Below are 20,003 nucleotides of genomic sequence, written 5' to 3'. Positions count from 1 at the left end.
TAAACAGGTCAACATTCACGAAGCCGCGGGGCCAGACGGATTACCAGGAAGTGTACTCAAAGCATGCACGGACCAACTGGCAAGTGTCTTCACTGACATTTTCAACCTCTCCCTGACCGAGTCTGTAAAACCTACATGTTTCAAGCAGATCACCATAGTCCCTGTGCCCAAGAAAGCAAARGTAACCTGCCTAAATGATTACCGCCCCGTAGCACTCACGTCGGTAGCCACGAAGTGCTTTGAAAGGCTGGTCATGACTCACATCAACACCATCATGCTGGAAACACTAGACCCACTCCAATTTGCATACCGCCCCAACAGAATCCCAGATGATGCAATCTCAATCGCACTCCACACTGCCCTTTCTCACCTGGACAAAAGGAACACCTATGTGAGAATGCTGTTAATTGACTACAGCTCAGAGTTCAACACCATAGTGCCCACAAAGCTCATCACTAATCTAAGGACCCTGGGACTAAACACCTCCCTCTGCAACTGGATCCTGGATTTCCTGACGGGCCGCCCCCAGGTGGTAAGGGTAGGCAACAACACATCCGCCACGCTGATCCTCAAAATGGTGGCCCCTCAGGGGTGCGTGCTGATTCCCCTCCTGTCCTCCCTGTTCACCCACCACTGTGTGGCCAAGCATGACTACAACACCATCATTAAGTTCAACTGACGACACAACAGTGATCACAGACAAAGATGAGAAAGCCTATAGGACAACAACCTCCCCCTCAATGTGAGCAAGACAAAGGAGCTGATCGTGGACTACAAGAAAAGGAGGGCCGAACAGGCCCCCATTAACATCAACGGGGCTGAAGTGGAGCGGGTTGAGAGTTTCAAGTTCCTTGGTGTCCACATCACCAACGAACTATCATGGTCCAAACACACCAAGACAGTTGTGAATAGGGAACGACAACACCTGTCATGGATCCCCAGATCCTCAAAAAGTTCTACAGCTGCACCATCGAGAGCATCCTGACGGGTTGCATCACCTCCTGGTATAGCAACTGCTCGGCATCTGACTGTAAGGTGCTACAGAGGGTAGTGCGTACGGCCCAGTACATCACTGGGGCCAAGCTTCCTGCCATCCGGGACCTATATACTAGGCGGTGTCAGAGGAAGGCCCAAAAAATTGTCAAAGACACCTGTTGCATGTGACAAATAACATTTGATTTGAAATCAAAATCAATTCAAAGGATGTAGCAGGTTTAAACGGTACAGTGAAATGCTTACTTGCAAACTCTCCTCAACAGTGTAGTACAAATATCAATAATCAAAAGTTAAATATCAAAGTCAATGCGAAATCAAAATAACAGTAAGTAATAAAAAGTAATATACAATAGTAATAAAAAAAGGATAAATCTCAGTGAAACATAGGGACTTCATTAGGCCCTAAGACGGATCTCTGAGGAACCCCCATTGTACAGTTGCTAGAAAATGAGACTGATTGACTCTAACGCACATTCATGGATGGACAACATGAAAAGTCTGTTACAAGTTGTCTGCAGTCTGGGGCATGTGACATCTGTCTGCCTGCATGTCTTTCTGTTCCGAGCTGACTGTGTAGAGATGATGCCATGTGTTTGTAATCAAGCTTCAACACATGGAAGGAGTGTGCGAGCCTGGGAACGCTGGAACGGGAAGGCTGAAACTTCCTGGACAACGGCATGCAGGATAGAGACGGAAAGACGGATCCCTTCTTTATTACGGGTGTTTGGCGGCGGGCTTAGATTCACTTTAAGGCCTAGGTCGGGAGATTTATTAAAGAAATATTTAATAGCTGGCGTCTCTGGTTTCGTATCGCAGGCATGTACACCGTCTCACGAGGCGGCGGTAACATTCAAGTACCTGAAAGAGATCAACTTTAAAAAATGACTATCTAGCTCAATCAGGAGCGACGGAGGAGCTACTTTTCAGGCCTGCAGCCATGTGATACTGATATGATCTAGTTAAACAACAGCTGTTTGTGATTCCAAGGGAAATTATGAGGAAGATTCCCCATGAGATGCCAGCTCCATTTATCTAAATGAGGTGTCTTTTGTGTCGGGTGGGGGGAGAGCCCCTCCATCTCATAAAAATGCAGTACCTGTTCTTCTCCTCTTCTGCAGATAATATTACAGCGTTACCCAACCAGTTGTTCCCTCATACACTGTTGCTCATAACACTATCTCAGTGTGAGAGTGGATGAGTACAGAGGTGCCTGGCTGGGCGGTGTATTGAAATGATTAGTAGGCTGTTTTTTTACGATGCCTGCCTGCTCGGGGCTTGTGAATGCTTGCCTTACACAGGGCTTGCTGGGGTACTCTCCCAGGCTTCACCCTTCAGCCATTCCAGGCCCCAGCAGTGCTACAAATATAAATCCCAACCAAAGTGATGCAATAGAGGCAAATTAAAGAGGTTGAAGTTATCAGGAAGGCTGGCGTTAGATATTATAGTATCCCCAATAAATTCCATTTGAATACCACACAAGTTCCTGCTACCCTTGTGTCGTCTTTAATCCGTGTCAGATACTTTGCTTCAGGTTTTTGAGATTTAAGAAACTCAGAATTGGACATTGATTTCAACAAGAATTTCTACACTTTGAGTAAAGTGATGAATATGCATACAGTTAGTAAATGTTGGATTTATCAAAGTGAACAGCTGCTTTATCACATTGATATTAGCTGGAGTATATAGAAGGTGATAACGTAGGCCAAAGCAGACTGTTTATGTGTGGAATCCAAAGGTAAACTGCTTTTAAAAAATATATGTGAATCTACAGTGGGCCTTTCTCTCCCCTCAACTCTATTTTGTGGGGTTGTATTGCCGCTGTTCCGTGTTAAGAGCTTGTAGCAGGCAACACATGGGTGTGTTTAATTACGGTTATATGGCCACCATAAACAGAGTCCCTATTTTGGGTAAGGATTCTTTATGGGAACTTAAAAAATTAAGCACTTTCTTTGAAGTGTAAAACATACTGTGGTACAAATAGTACAAGCTGTGGAGTAAAATCCATTCAAATTATATTTACCTTTTTCCTATAAAACACCTGAGTTTGATGTCTAACTTTATTGTCCTAGTAGAAGTATTAATTGGTTATTTAAAAAATATTATATAGGCCTACATATGAGTTTTATATACTGAAATGCACATTGGCAACATATATATGTGTTCTTGATGTATAGGAATGAGACAAGGTGCAGACCATTTCCAGAAAGATAACCAGACTGAAGTACTTTGGCTCCAGTCACCCAAGCTGAGGGGAAGATGACATAAAAGCCAAACTATAGGCGAGGGGTCAGTCACTGGGGTTTTGGTTGGAGGTATTTGAAACTTAATGCGGTGAGATGTGGTAAATTGTATCATTCAACCGCACTTACCATTACTGTCGAATATTACAAATATGAGGCGAGCATCCAACCGTGTTGATGTAGGCCTGAGTATGCACAGTATATTATCTATAGATTGAATGGCACTTTTTTTAGGGGAACTTCTGAATGCTCTGGATAATAATATATAACTTATTTCTATAGACTAAGAGGGAACTAGTCGCCTAGCTGAAACACCAGAATTAACTGGCCATTCGAAGCATGTGAATTAAACCTCATTCAGATGGAACTTGTAGTTTCTAGTTGGATGCCGCTTCATGCATGAACACAATCGCCAGCTAACGAAGATAGAAAGTGTGATGTGGCGTGTCTCCATTTTGCTCTCAAGAGAGAACAGAAAAAAAAACTCCTCGCTGGCCATTCATTAAGCTGTGACTTTTGCAGTCTGCATCCAAAGCGAAAGGTTCTCGCAGCTGTTAAAGAACTTGCAAAAGCAAAAAAAATGATCCCTTACCAAATTGCACACTGGCCACCAGTACTCCCGCAAATATCCACTCATTCATCAAATCAATCATTCCTCTCCCATTCACAAAGATATCCCCCAGCGCAGCGCAGCAGACATGTCTGTTGGAGACATCACAATGGTTCAGCAAGCAAACATACTTCCCTAGGCCCCTTGGGAGAAACACAGGCAGCCGCTTCACAGAGAGAGAGAATGAGTAGCCCTGCTACTCCAGCGGTTCCCCCCCCCCCCCCCCCCTTAGTCTTTCTGTTTTTTCACTGTGCACTTTCCACATATACCGTTTGACTGGGACATCACTCACATTTCTCCAACCAGTCGTCATTCATTTGGATTTGTTATCAATATGTTGTCGTTGACCTGTGTTGACTTGACTTTGATTGCAAAGAGTAATTGTTCAGCGATTGCATAGTGGTACCCTCCTGTCAGAAAAACACATTATATTGCAATTTGTGTAATTATGTGATACACTGCAGTCACTGCACACTGAAGGAAATCATGTTTGAAAAAGACTGATGGTCCGGTACACGTCCCAGGGCATAGCATGGTTATTGTATAGAAGTCATATGCATAGCTAATTAATGAACTATAGCTTACCCATTGGCATGTCACTTTTACAGTACTGTACAAAAAGAACACATTTGAGACACAGTTAACAGTCAGTTTAGGAGGTCTGAGCCATGGATGTGTGAGGTTATCTTCACCTACAGGATCACACTGGCGGAAGGCTGGCACTACCCTGATGGGCACACTCTGCCAGCCCTGTCGTGGTAACTCACTGATATGAGGTGGGCACCCATCCTTCACCTGCGCGCCAGCCTGCCTGGCACCTTCTGGGGGTCGCTCGCCCTGTCCACCCTTCCTCCTCCCGGCTGAGGCTGAGATAAGAGGCTATCCGTCATCCACTGGGCCGCATTAAAATTTAACTCTGGTTACCGAGTGTGGTCATTCAAACTTTTATCTCAAACCTTCTTTATCTTCTTTTCATTAAGTTCTCAAGCACTAATAGCTTCTGAGCTCTCCGGGTAAGGATGATGTTCTGAATAATGAAAGCTCATTATTTCTCCACAGAATGCTTGTTAATTCAAATGATGATATTAAAACTATAGTAGCCTTTGGCAGTGGGGTGATTTCTAGCATACTTTATCATGTATCAATATATACTCTGTTTGTCAAAACTGCCCAGGGCTCGGGCTGACATTCTCTCTCCCGAGGAGTCAGGTGCTTCAGCAGGCCTCCAGACTACTCCAAGGTGACAACTCGCAGTTTGTGCCTTTAGGAAACAGAGGGATGGAGGGAGGACGAGAGGATGGAACTCAAAGTGCCATCTCCCCTGTCCTCCCTCGATGTCGATTCAACATCCTTCCATCACACGCTCGCTCACGTGAACACATTTGTCATCCTCATCTGCCTTGGCTGATGTGTGCACATGTGCACAGACACACACACACACTCAACACTCATGACCATTAACCTTTAAATACACTATTCCAGTATTTTATCTTGGAGACGTGCCTAAGGTTCTCAGCATTATAATTTGGTAAGTCATTCCGATTTTTCTCCTCATCTCTTCATACTTCTCCATATCTTGGCTACCGTAAAGCCTCCGAAGCTTGGGTGGAGAAATAGGGATTTTATTTGGTAAATCTTCCTTGTTTGCATAACACGCAACATCCGAGTTCTTTGTGTTTGCTTATTAAGGCCACATTAGAGCTGTGTGCGCCGCTCTTTACGGCTCTCCAAACACGTCTCCTTGCAGGATGACAAGTGTGACTCTGACCTTTACTCCACTACAGAGAATGCTTTCGACTTGCTCTATTTTCCTGGAATGCCTGTCAATTCACACAGTGCTCTGTTCTCTTTGTAGATTCACTCGCCAACTGTGTTTAGGAGAAGACAAACCAAAACATTATGAGATAAAGAGCATCCCAATTTTAGTTTTTTTTATGAGAGTTCAATCATTTGAATATCTCTAAAGATCTATTATACGCTATAAAGACCTTGTTCTACACCAGTATCACCTGAAGCAAACGTTTAAGTTTTGGCATCTCCCAAAATGCCTGTGGTTCTGCTCTTAAAAATGCATGTCTGGGGGATAAATGTGCTGACAACACTTTTATTTTGGAGGGTATATTTATGTAAAGAGAAAGACAATGAAAGAGTGGCATTTGAAAGGCCTTGGGTGTTGAAGATGACACAGTTTGATAGGTGCGCTCAGTCGCTCAGAACCCCATGCCCTGTTGTTGACAGCGGGCCAGCTACAGTACGGCGGCAGGAGTAACGTCATGTCACGACTCCTGGGAGAGCCAGAGGGACCTGGAACTCAGACAACACGCCGTTCCAGCCCGACCGGTTCCCTCCTCCCCCATACCTTACACCCCCGGGCTTAGCCAAGCCATAGGCAGCCATCGGTGGCTTCGGGTTTCAAAAGAAAAGCCATGCTGCCCCTCCTCTTCCCCGTCAAGAAAGGTAAGTCAGACTGCAGGGAAACAGAGTCGCATCCTGAGGGCTCCTCTGTTCCCATGCAGGGTGGGGTAGGTTGGGCTGAGGTGGGATGAGGTGGGGCAACGGGGGAGGAGTGGTGTGTTGGAATATGCATAGGTCACACAAGTGGCTATTTAAGGTTAGTTGTGTTAAGAGGTCACCCAACAGCTCCTGCAGCCCCTACCTACCACTCTTTAACCCATCTCTACTCGCAGAACTCTTCCCTCTCTGGCCCTCTCATTTTCTTTAAAAGCTTTTAAAGAAATAGAGTGAATAATCTGAGGAATGGCAAGCAGCCAGGATTAATGGTACCCGGGGGTTAGGCACGCTGTGCTGCACACTGTACTGGGCTGGCGCAGGCTGATACTCAGAAGCGGGCAGTGTGGTGGTTGTGGAAGCTACTCTCTTAGATAATAGGACTCCAAAGAGGTTCTTTGGCTGTCCCCATAGGAGAACCCTTTTTGGTATCATGTAGAACCCTCTGTGGAAAGATGGAACCCAAAAGGGTTCTACCTGGAACCATAAAGGGTTCTCCTATGGGGACAGCCGAAGAACCCTTTTAGGTTCCAGATAGCACCTTTTTTTTCTAAGAGTGTGCGTCGTTATGCCGCCACCCTGGTGAGGCTCTAGCCAGCAGAGGGACCAATGCAGCCAGCCAGGCTGTGGAGTCGCTATGAAGTCAGACCTGCCCAATGCCTGACAGTCCTAACGGGGGCCACCTCCTGTGCGTGTATGCACGCCATGCACGGCAGAATTAGGGGCCACGCCGATGCAGATGCAGCTCGTCAGTCTGGGCGCCCGCCGTTTTAGTCAGAGAGAACAAACAGATGTTTCTGGGGATTAGCCGGCTCTGCCTCTCTCTCTCCGACTGCCTCCACACTTATTCAACCTGTCACTTTCGGCACACCTCAGGAGGCCGCTTGGCTAGATAAGGGGGATCCGGTTTTTGTCATGCCTCTGTCAGCGTGCTGACGTGTGTTCTGGAGCACAGGTACACACAGTTTCTTACTGAGCGTGCTCAGAGGGCCCCGGTGCTATCACACGAAAAGAAGCTAGCGCTAATTAGCGAGGTGTGGAGTGATTTCCCAGAGATCACCAGCAGTACTCTTGGTACGCTCAGCTGTCACACCCAACACCCCTAACCACTCCTAACACACATTGGAAAACACAGGTGTTGGTTCTGTTAACCTATATATAAAATATTGTATTTCCACAATATTCTACAGTATCATTATACATATTTAACATAACTTTGCCAATAGCTTATGTTCCTTGATAGCATGACATTTTGACCTCTCATAAACCAAAACAAACTAGGTCAATTAATTGTGATTTTAGAATGCACCTATGAGTGAGAGTACTGTTGTCCTGTTCTGTTAATAGCTCTGATTATGTCCGTTGTTCACCATCTCAGGCATCTCAGGAGACAGGAGTAAGCGTAGGTAGCCAATGTGGCACATCTCTGATACACAATGACAACTTTCATTGTTCGCTGTGTTTTCGTGCAACCCGTTTGTCTCCCTGGTTTTCTCATAATCTTCTTCAAAAGGTACGGGCCAGCCCCCACTTTCCCTCCCCGCTCCAAAATTCAGTMTGAGTAAAAACACTGTGGAGGTTGTTGTTCTAACTGATAATGGATTTGGTGGACCCCCTGCGGGCATGCACCATTGGCAGATACTGAATACCACTAAAGGATCAATGAAAGAAGGGAAGTACGTCTTGCAAAATATACAACACGAGTATACCAGATCATGTAGGAAACCTTCCTAATATCTGAAGTTGCATTTTCCTTTTTGCCTCAGAAACGGCCTAATTCGTTGGGGCAATCGGACTTCTACAAGTGTCGAAAGCGTTCCAAAAACGGGGATGCTGGCCCATGTTGACTACAAATGCTTCCCAACAGTGGCTGTGCAGTTGGCTGTATGTCTGTGGGTGGTGGAGCTCATTCTTGATACACAAGGGAAACTGTTGAGTGTGAAAAAACCCCAACAGTGTCGCAGTTCTTGACAAACTCAAACCTGTGCACTTACTACCAAACCTGTTCAAAGGCACTCAATATTTTTTTCTTGCTCTTCTACAGGGCCCTTTTAGAAAGTAGTTCATAAACCCCTGTGACGTATTTCATAATGCCTCAGATTTAAAAAGTTACAAAAATAATTAGCAGAAAAAGTTAAAAGTTACAGAAATATATAGAAATATTTCATTTACATAAGTTATTAGCACCCGAGTCAATACATGTTAGAATCACTTTGGCCAGCTATTAAACCAGCTTTTAAGTCTTCTCTGCGTACGTCTCTAAGTTTACTTTTAGTGCTTATTGAAGAGAGGATGAATTGTTTTTCAATATTTTTATTCTGTACAGGCTTCTTTCTTTTTCACTCTGTATTTAGGTTAGTATTGTGGAGTCCACCCACCTCACCCACAATGCTGTTTGATCCATCCTCAGTTTTTCCTTATCACAGCCATTAAACTCTGTAACTGTTTTTAAAGTCACCATCTGGCTCATGGTGAAATCCCTGAGCAGTTTTCCTTTCTTTCGGGCTCACTGAGTTAGGAAGAATTCGCACTGTATATTTGTAGGTGACTGGGTGTATGGATATCACTCATTTCCCCAGCCAAGATTGGTTTAATTGACTTATAGGTAACAATCCTTCGGGCACCCTTTAAGTTCAAGATTCGACCACTATCAAAGAGTCTGAATTCAATTGACTCATACTCTCAGTAGTAGAACATTATTCACACCGTGCAAGCTCAATTAGCGTTTCGGACTGATGATAGAGATTACATGCTAAAGAGTCCAGACCTTTGCGCTTTTATGTTCGCACGGTATTTGTCGGATGATGAAAGAGCAGTGTTTATTATTGCTATTCTGTATTTAGTCGGATGGTGATGATTCTGGGATAGGGACGATGGTTGGTTCAGCTGGACATCCTTCTAAGATACTGTGGGTCGGTTTCGGTTGACCTCTCCAAACACGACCTGACCCTGAAATAGCACCCCCCCCCGTTTGGTTTGGGGGGGTGCAGCTTGCCTGCGGTTTAATGTGGGGACCAACGATTAGTGCCACAAACCCGGCACCCATGCTGCGCCTCTGCGCCACCCCACCCCAGCCCACAGTGAGAGCGCAGACGTTACCGGGAGGTTCAGGCCTTGTGCTGAGTTAGGTTAGGGTCTCAGGAATATGCGTTTATCTTTGGTAATGTGCGCGAGGGATGTTGTGGGGGACTCTGTAGGCCTTTATGCGGGCACAGGGCCTCTCTTCTAATTTGATATACCTGAGCCCCCCATGGTCAGCTAGAGGTCTTTGACACTCGGGGCCCAGGGGCGTAGGGTAATGGGGAGGAGGGGGATCTGTGGAACAGGGACTGGTGAGGAAATGTCGGTGTGACTATGGTGTCTGCATAGTTTCATGACGGTGTCCTGTCGCCCGTATCTCTAGTAGCTTGGCGTGGTGTTCAAAAACACGGCCGTGGTACGGGGTCGGCGCAGCTCGAGCTGATCTGGCCACCCCTGTCCAAATCTGTGTCATTACTATTGTGACACACAAAGGCTGTGATCCTCTACATGCTCACCTGGTCTCATAATGTTTCGTTCATGTTTTATTTAACCACTTAATTTTTAGCACAAGTATACAGATCTTGGACTGAAATACTATTCTTAGGTTGAGTCAGCAACACGATCCTGGGCTGGGAACTTGGTTATTAGTGGGAGAGAGTGAAGGTTATTGGGGGTAATAAATGTGAAATGCATTATTGGTCAATGACTGGATGAATTATTCGTATTGTAGAGTGTTGCAGTCGCACTCGGTATATGTATGGCTGAGATTACATTAGACATACTCTAGATATAACTATACACCCACTAGTATACATGCGTTTGTATTGCTATACTTAGGTTGCCACAGTAAGTGGCGTGTTGTTAAGACTTATTGTGTCCTACAGTATCATGGTTTTTGTAAAACCTTATGTGTGTACCTAGTAAACATGTGGTATGTAAGGACTATTTACCAAAAAGTAATGGTTGACGAGAAACATATTTTTGTACCGTCCCTATTCGGTCAAGGGAGTATTTGGGGTTTACAAGACGTATTGTTTGACCGCTATCAGTATAGGATGGGTTTTGTGAAGCATATATATAGACACTTACGTTCAGAATGCGGATTTCTGTTGAGAGTTATTTCACCTCACACGTAATCATGCGTTGCAAGACTTACTCCTTTGGGTAGCCTACAGTATACTAAGAGGTATGCTGCTAGCACTAATTTCACCCACACAACAGGTAACTCGACTGTCATCCGTGCCACACAGATGCGTAATCATCATATTGTCAGCGAAGTAAAGCATGGGTTTGTGATCGTCACCTATTTAGCCGCCACAAGATGCTATCACATGGGTCTGGTTACAGGACTATTCGTACCCCACTGTTATAGATGGGATTGTAAGACTATTTGTATCCACAGTAGATATCGGGTTTTGTAAGACTATCTGTACCACAGTAAATGGGTTGCCTCACCGCTCATTTACCCCAAGTACATATGGCGGTGGTTGTCAGACTATTTATCCGGCAAGGGAGTGATAATGTACTGGTGAGACTATTTATGCCCCACTAGCTACATTGCTGTTAGGGATAAGACGTTGATTTCTCTACTCGCCCTAGCTTAGAGGATCTAGGCGCTTGTCGGTGCTCAATTTCTATGCTTGAGCCCATATCAGTCAAACTGGGTGTCCGCTACCCTCAATTTCCCCTGCCTACGTAATACTGTGTGGGTGTCAGATGCCTCCTTATTTTCTCCTTTCAATGTCACAAGTATGTTTGTAAGTACTCTTATTTACACCCACGTCAAACATTGCGTAGGTTTAATGCACTTACCGTAAGACTCGAGCGCCCACAGTGTCACCTGACTGTGGCTTGACTAGCATGCGAGGTTCCGCTTATGTGTTACGCCGACTAGGTAATCTGCGGGCTGTGAGAGCCACTTACTAGTACCCGGAGTGGAATCGTGTTGGGTCAGAGGTCGGTGATTTTTAACTTCCGGAGTAAGATGAAGGTTTGCATCGAGCCTATGTTGCTCCCAAGTAAATAGTTGGTGGTTGGACAGACTATGTTTACGCCCACAGCTACACACTCGGGTGACAGTGCTACGCACCTCCCTGAAGTTCTACACGCACCAGTCAATATGTGGGTTGCGTAAGATGAGTACCTCGCCCAGTTACGTATACATGGGTTGTTCGCAGACCCTATTTTACTTTCACACAGTTAAATGTGTTGTTGTAAGTTACTATCTCTACTCACCGAGCGCCAGTAAATGGGTGTTGCTACCACAGGCCGTATTTTTTGGCACACATGGGTAAATTGTTGAGTTGCGGCATTAGCACGCTATTTTGACCCGACAGTGATCCTATGGTTTGTTTAAGACTAGGTTATCTGTCACACCTCATCAGTCAATGGTTTCTTGTGAAGATACGCTAGTCTCTTCCTTAACCGTCTCCTCTCGGAACTAGGCTAACTACTCGCGCGCTCTGTACAGTCATCCTTATATTCCTACAACTGCATCTATCAGTAGAGTGGTGCGGTCTCTCCGCGCAGGACATAGGGTTCGTCAGCGCCACAGTTAAACTGCGGGGTCTAGTCAGGACCTATCTATGTACTCCACCAGTGGAGAATGTGTTGGTCAGATCTACTGTTATGCCCCTTCCACAGTAAATATAGAGTGTGTGGTAATGGAGGATGATTTACGCCTACAGTATGAGAGTGCGATTGCTGGAAGAACGTTATTCTACTCCAAACAGGTGAATTGTCGGCTGGTGAGATTCTAGCCCACAGTAGAATGGGTTGTCGCGCTGACTTCCTCACCAGTATAGTTTCGCGCTGTGTGTCTAGACCACTATTCTACCCAATCACTAGTCAAACGGGCTTGTGCTTGCTAAGCACTTATTTTTACGCTACGGTAGAAGTATGTGTTTGTGGTTAGAGGGCTTATGCTTTCCCACAGTAACGATGGGTATGCACCAAGAAGTCTATTTTACCTCCTCAAGTAAAGCTGGGCGTTGTCAGACTACTTTATAATTCACAGATACTGTGGTTTGTCTTAGACTATTTTACCACAGATATTATTAGCTTTACGACGTATTTTGAGGTTCAACACCAAACGTAAGAGATTAGTGTCGTGGTATTATTGACTTATTTGCCACAGGTATAATTACGGGTTGTACTCAGAGCTAATGAATTACCCACGTATAATGGGTTGTTTCAGACTATTTTTACCTCTCTGCACGTTATGCTTCTTTTATACTCAGCAGAACGACTACCGTCATTTTCATGCAATGCTTGCCAAACCTTAATAATGTTTCTATCCCTATATCAGTGTGGGTTGGAGTTGTAAACAGAATGTTATTAATAGAGTCGTCCAGTCAGACTATTTTAAGAGATATGTTCAATTTATATTGAAACTTGTTCATTTTTATTTTGGTTGTCATTGTTATAGTTTGGACGATAGTGCGCTTTAGTCTTCATTCATTTGTTTGGTGGTTGGAGACGGCGTAATCTTACAAGAGACAAGTAGCATTGTTTTGTGCAACTGTTGTTCTAGCGTCTATTATCTGATGTTGGCAGAGTATGCGTAATCAAGGCACTGGACGCAACTCAGCTTTTTCAATTCGCGCGCCAGTTTTTTTTGTTTTTTTTTTTGTGGTGTGGTTTTTTGCCTGTTTTTTTTTTCTTTCTTTTTTTTTTGTTTATTTTTTTCTTGTTGTCTTTAATGGTATTGTGTAATTACAAATACAAGGACGCCTCTGGTATATGTCTGTTTCTTAAATAACAGAGTAAGAGGTTAAAACTGGTGTGTATTAGCTTTTTCTTGTTTTTTGTGTTTTTTCTTATTGAAACTCAGCCACACATAAAGCAACCTTTTATGTGTTTTTTATATTATCATGTGTGTTGTTCTCTCGTTAGTCTCACTTATTTTTTTAAACTAGGAATTGACATATGTATTACTATACAAGATGTTTTTTTTCTTCTTCTTTTTTTGGTTTTATAGAAGATACTTTTCATTCTTTCATTTTCTTTTTTCTCTTCCTTTTTTTCGTGTATTTATTATATTAAGATTATAGATAAGTTAAAAATTATTCTGTCTTTGTTTTGTTTGTTTTGTTAATAGAGAAATTTGTTATTTCTGTTATTCTCATATTGGGTTTTGGAAGTTAGACAGGAAGATCCTAGGTTTCTATATATTTTTGTGTTTGCTGTGTTTTCTTCTTAATATATAAAAATCTTATTTTGAGTATTAATTCTTAATGTTAATGTTGAGCCCCAAATTAAACTCACAGACTAAAACCAAGGAGACAGAGAGGGAGAGCGATTGTAGAATATATATAGGGGAGAGAAAGATGATTACCATAATAAAGGGAAATACGGATATTTTCCCTTGCTTATACTCTTTCTACAGGCAGATTTAATTGATTATGGTGCCTATTAGTTAATCATCGATTAAGTTTGTTGAACCGATCATATTAGGAATGTACATAATCTGTGGCCACGAACGTGTTCAGGGTCCTTGTCGGTGGACTGTAGTGATTTGTTAAGAACAGACACAATATGACCGCTGGTTACATTGGGAGGAGGGGAGGAGAGGTGGTGATAATCTTATACATTTGTTCTCCAAGTTCCGTTTACAAGATGCAATTGCCTTTCATCATTGGTTGTCTGAAATGTGACTTCTCTCGCGACTTTTGAACCTATATAATTACTGGAAATTCTAGAAATCCACCATATTTTCGATTCACAGGTCCAGTCTTGGATGTACAAATCTGTTATTCTACACTGTCATTCTCCGGAGTCTGCTATCTATGCACTTCGAACGGTGATATAGTTGTCACATTAAGTGTAGTGCTGTCCGTGCCTGAATCAACAAATTACTGGTGTGATTTTAAAGGTGTGGAGCTTGTGTCGAGCTACTGTTTAGGCGGTTCTCGCTTCCTTAACGAGTTGTGGTGTCTCACTGAACAAGTCATGCCTTATACTGTGGTCTTGTCTGTCTGTCCCTCTTGTGCTTGCTGTTCGCTGGTTCCGACGGGTCTAAGGGGCATCGTTGACTACTCTGAATCGAGCGTTTGTTTGTGCCTAACATTCCAGTTTTTGTTCACGCTCACGTTTTCTTTTTCGGTGTTAATTCCTCGTATTACACTCTCATTTTTGAGTTATTGTTCAGACTCGAGGTGCTTTGTCGGCTCCCTCGTTCCTGGACGTTGACATGAAAGACGGTTTAAGTCTCGTTGGATAGCTCGTCGTGTGGGACTTACTTCGTTATTCTTTTGTCTTTCTGTTCTGTTTATGTCTGCCTGGATTCGGGTCTCATCGGGTCGTTGACAGGTCTTGTCTTCGGTTTCCGCCTTTCCGCGTACTGTCTCTGGGGAACGTCGGCTAGTTCTGTTGCACTCGCCTTTCGGTGCCTGTGATGTCTCCCCCCGTCCGCGTTCGGTCTACTTGGGTCTGCCGCTTTTCTTTGTTCGTTCACTACGTCTCTCACGTTCAGATGATGTCTTTGGATGTCTTGAAATCTATCGCTATCAATCTATACAGACTACCAGTATTAAAGGGTACAGGAGCATTTGTGGCTAGACTAGGAATCTGTACTTCTGGAGGTGCAAGAGTTACTGTCATGTGTTTTTCTAGGTACAATTACAATAGATTTCTTTCTTTTGTGTTTTTGTCAGTTCATAGTCGCGGTTAGGTAGAGGGGCTAGCCCCCTCTATTTTATTTGCGTGTCATAGTGCTAGCTAGTCTTCAAGTCGAATGTGGTGCCCATGATTGTTCCTAGATTGTTTTGGACATGATAGGCCTCTAATCGTTGGGGTACCGTGAAGACCATTGTGTGTTAGTCGTCGCTTGAATTAGAGTATGTAAGTGTAGTTGCTGCTGTTTCCGTCGCTCTGTTTGGTCGCTAGAGGTCAAGTAGCAAGATAGGTGTCGTGCTCTCTTGTATAGTCTGCCGTCTCACCTGTATAGTGTTAGTTCCGATAGATGGCGTGTGCTGTGTTGGTCTTTGTGTGATCGAGTGTGGCTGATGGTGTTGGAGTCTCGCTTTTTCTTAATGTGGTGTGAGCTTGTCCTCTCGTGTGTTCGTGTTTTTAGTGCAATGAAAGACTGCAATGGGGCACTTGAGAGGAGTATGTCCGACAGTGCAGCAATCAGACCAGGGGGCGAGTGAGAAAGATGACAGATGATCCTCCTCATGGTGAATACCTGACGATTGAATGACGCTCGACAGTGACAAGTGGAATTTCCGCATGGTTTGAAGCATTGAGTTTACCTCCGCATCCATTTTCGGGATCATAAAGCAAGGAGACAGGAGAGCGGCAGGCATGATTTTCTAGTCTGCTTACCGGCCATTCTGCACTCTGCTCGCGTATCACGTACCCGCTTTCGCCATACCTACGTAGATCCTAAACGCGACTACTAACACTTCTGCAGATAGTTTGAGTACACGTAGATCTAGGCCGGAATGGGCTCTGGAGTGACGCTCCTGAGAGCGCCATCGGCCACTGAAAAGATCAATTCGACTCCTCGCGAGGAAAGAGAATATGTGCTCTCTTCCTGTAGCACTGGGCGGAGGTAGCAAGATGTATATGACAACAGGGATGTAGTATAGTTGACTACATGAGATAAAACGTATGTGAGATCACCATTGCATAAAAGCTACTATAGTTTTAATATCGATGCGAGAGTGGAAAGTTAAGCAGTCATCCGGTATGAGTATAAAGGAGCTCATATCATTATATCAGAGATGATCCTCTATACTCCGCGGGAAGCCGATACAGATCCTCAGTGCTCGTTGCCACACCATCGGCTTGTAGTAGCAAGATCCGCTGTGGTAGATATGTACTGTTGTCAATCGAAAGTCTAGATGAGGTAAGAGGTAAAGCTCAGACGTTGTACTCTTGAGAACTGAAAAGATAGACGAATTAAGATAAGAAAGAGTAATCCTTTGTAGATAAAAGTTTTGAATGGGCCACACCTCGGTAGACCTACTTCCAGAGTTCAACCATGTGTGTGTTGCCAGTGTGTTCGGGGCTAAGCGCGGGACTGCATGGACATAACGTTACTATCTGGTCATGTCCTCAGCAAGTTAGCTGACGGTGAGGTAGACTCTATGACGAGGGTGAGTGAGGAAGTCTGTAGCCAGCCCATGACAGGTGCCAGTGACCTGGCAGAATCGTTCGGATATGATGCGGTGCGCGATACATACTTAGCGTGGTTTCTTCATATCAAGTATCGCACATATCATGGCTGGTCGCTTTTAACGAGTGTGCATATGTATGCTGTGCCGGTCATGCGCGTGGACATAGCCATGACTCAATACTGCCAGCCTGTCTTTAGTGTTTATCGCTCTCGTCAGGTGAGATAACCTATCCAAAATTCTCCGGCTAACTGACAATCTACCTTACTTGTCATGTAGTTGTTCTTCTCTGTACATGTGTACTGTATACACATTGGCCATGCTATTGGGTCAATTATCCTAAAGTCAGATGTGTTTCAATTCTCAGCACTATGCCCATATGACTTCTATAGCAACATACTCGATAAGTCCTACACTCAATTTTGCACTTGCGACAATTGTACCTCGTGCACATAGTATTTTCTTCATAACATGATTTTCCTTCAGAGTTAGACATGGTGCATTTCTAATCATATCTCACTAGATGGGTATCCATTAACACTGGGCACAGTCCCTTCATTTACTCTTAACTTCTTTATAGGCTGCAGGGTAGTTGGTCAGTAACTTGTGCACTAACATGTTGCCATCTCTCAGATCACGTGCCTCAAGATACTCATATTATTTTGCTCGTTACAATCATGCTAGTATTCTCATTATACTCATTGATAGACCAATCTACTCTTCTCAAGTTTCTAAAACTACTGTTTGAATTTTTGCTCTCGCGTGAAACAAGAACTCCTTCTGCAGCCACTTCTCTGACAGGAAGTGAGATTTCTGATAAATCCGAGGTCTCTGTGTTACAAGGCTTGCCTATAAATGGGCATGATTTACGTATGACGTTATAACATACACGTCATACACCTTCCCCTAGTCATGCTCAAGCAGGAAGTGAGAGAAGACATCCGAGTGGATTATAATGGTCTTGAAGTGTGGAATACTCTCCTTGGAATGAAGTAGATTCCGCACATTCTTATTACCATGCTTTTTTTTTCGAACATGCGCGAATCTCGCGCTTGGACTGGTAATACGCCTCTGCGAAATGACCGTCGTTTTATCTTGCAGGACCCTATCGCGCTCAGATTATTCTTATCTTCCTCGCTCGCTTTGATTTTGATTTGTATTTCTTACATGCCTCTAAATTTCACGTCTCCCTCCCCATCTATCCTTACATAGTATAAGATAAATTTTTTTCAATATAGTTTTTTATTAGCACTCTACTCTCGAATCTAAATTTATCATCATCTTTCTACAGGCCTCTCTAATCTTCTCGTCTCTCGCTTCATCTTATGTCTCTTTGTTGTTGCTTGTGTTACTGTGGCTGCTCTTGTTGTCAGGACTGAGATGCGTTAGGCACCACTTTGGCGTCTGTGCTTTCGTTCTAAATTCGAGGCGTGGAGAGAGTGGAAGACGCGATATCGTCGCTGAACTCAAATAGAAGGGAGAGGTTCTGAGAAAAGAGACCTGTTGGTGAGTAGTCATTCTGATCGCGATAGATAGTCATCACACAGAATAGAGAACGCCGACATCTTTGGAGAATGCATAAACATTCGATAACTATATATCTGTCGAACTAGACTGCTAGTAGCATAACCGAACGACAGTCCGGTGGTTGATCCTGCGAATGCGCACTAGTTTGATTGTGTGAATAGTCAATTCGTGAGTAAGCTGTAATAAACGCATCATAAAAACTTGTGTTTTCACTCGATGAAAACACTTAAAAAAATCGAGAAATAATTGGACTGTCTTCACAAGACTCGCTTTGTCTTTCATGTATGACTAATACACATATATTTTTCCACGAAATGTTTTTCTCGGGACTTGTAAGTGTCTTAGTGTATTTATTGACGATATGGTCGTTCTGATAACATTTACCATGTTGGCTTCGGTGCTATATCTGACGGTAGCTGATGATGGTAGCATCAGATAGTTAATACTGATTTTTACAACTCAAATATTTCCTAATTTTTGCGAAGCAAAACATAGATTTATTGTGTAATCATGCTTATTGAAGCACTGTCAGTCTGATGCAAGTTGTTTTCTAGGTTAGTCTTGGTATGGATCTTGGTTTTAGTTAGGTGTTCTTTGGGCATGCTACCTGTGCTGTGGCAAAAACTGTCTGGATCCTTTTTTCTATTTGGTGGTGAGCTTAACATAAATCCTCGGTGGTGTTTGTTCGCTTGTAAAGACATTTTAAAATCGGCGACATGTTGGCATAGATTACAAGATGTTTAAGTCGTTGCAAATGCTGTATTGGATTGTTAATGTGATAAAAGCTATACACAATGATTACAAAAAAATAACAATTTTTGAATTTCGCCGCCTGCACTTCGAGCCCTTGGAAACTGTATGTCATAATGTACCTGGACAGCACGCCCTGCAAGCCTGAGATAAGTCTTAAGGTCAAAGTAAACAGTACAACGCACGATTATGACGACACATTCGTACAAATACAAATGAATGACGGGTCGTTGGAGTCAGTGCAGTCTGATGTTTAGATCTCGCCGTTATAATACGGAAAGTTCACCGTGAAAAAACAGAACAAAGGAAGCGGGAAGACACTGGGAAAAACGCTGGAGCAAGGCTATCATTCTCTCTGCTCGTGAGCAGCTGCCTGGTTTCTCTCCAAGGGCCTAGGGAAGTAGTTGCTCTAACATATGTGATGTCTCCAACAGACACGTCTGCGCTGGCGCTGGGGGATATCTTTGTGATGGGAAGAGGAAAGGCATTGATTTGATAGTGAGTGGGATATTTTACAGCATGTACTGGTGGCCGATGTGCAAATCTGGTGAGAGGGAATTCCTTTTTAGCGTTTTTGCGAGATCCCTACCTTAACAGCAGCTAAACCCTTTAGCTTGCATACGGACTCGCAAAAGTCAATGAAAGGCCAGCGTGGGATGTTTTTCCTCTCGCCTGCTGTCACGCCCTAACCATATAAGAGGGAGAGCTGTTAATTCTCTATGTTGGTTTGGGGCATGATAGTGACTAGGGTGGGGTCTCTAGGTGAATAATGATTTATGTTGGCCTGTACGTATGGTTCCCAATCAGAGACGACTGTTTATCGTTGTCTTCTGATTGGGGATCCTATTTAAAGGCAGCCATTTCCGGCCATTGTGCTTTGTGGGATCTTGTCTATGGATAAGTTGCATGTTAGCTACTATTTGATTAACGTACATTCGTTTGGTATTTTGTTGTTTTTGTTGGTGTTCCATTTAATAAAGGAAAATGTACAAGTCTACCACGCTTGCACCTTGGTCCACTCATTAGACGAACGTGACACTCTCTCTGAGAGTAAACTTCGGGAAAGTGTTTGGTTGTGACGTGTCTATCCTTCGTTAGCTGAGATTGTGTCCATGCATGAAGCACCACCAGAAACTTAATTTTTATCTACTGACATGTAAGTCCAATATTCGAATGGCCAGTTAATTCTGATATTTCAGCTAGCGACTACTCCCTCTTAGTCTATACGACAAT

This window comes from Salvelinus sp. IW2-2015, linkage group LG27 (genome assembly GCF_002910315.2).
Source record: "Salvelinus sp. IW2-2015 linkage group LG27, ASM291031v2, whole genome shotgun sequence".
NCBI classification, from domain to species: Eukaryota; Metazoa; Chordata; class Actinopteri; order Salmoniformes; family Salmonidae; genus Salvelinus; species Salvelinus sp. IW2-2015.
This window is presented reverse-complemented; position numbering follows the sequence as displayed.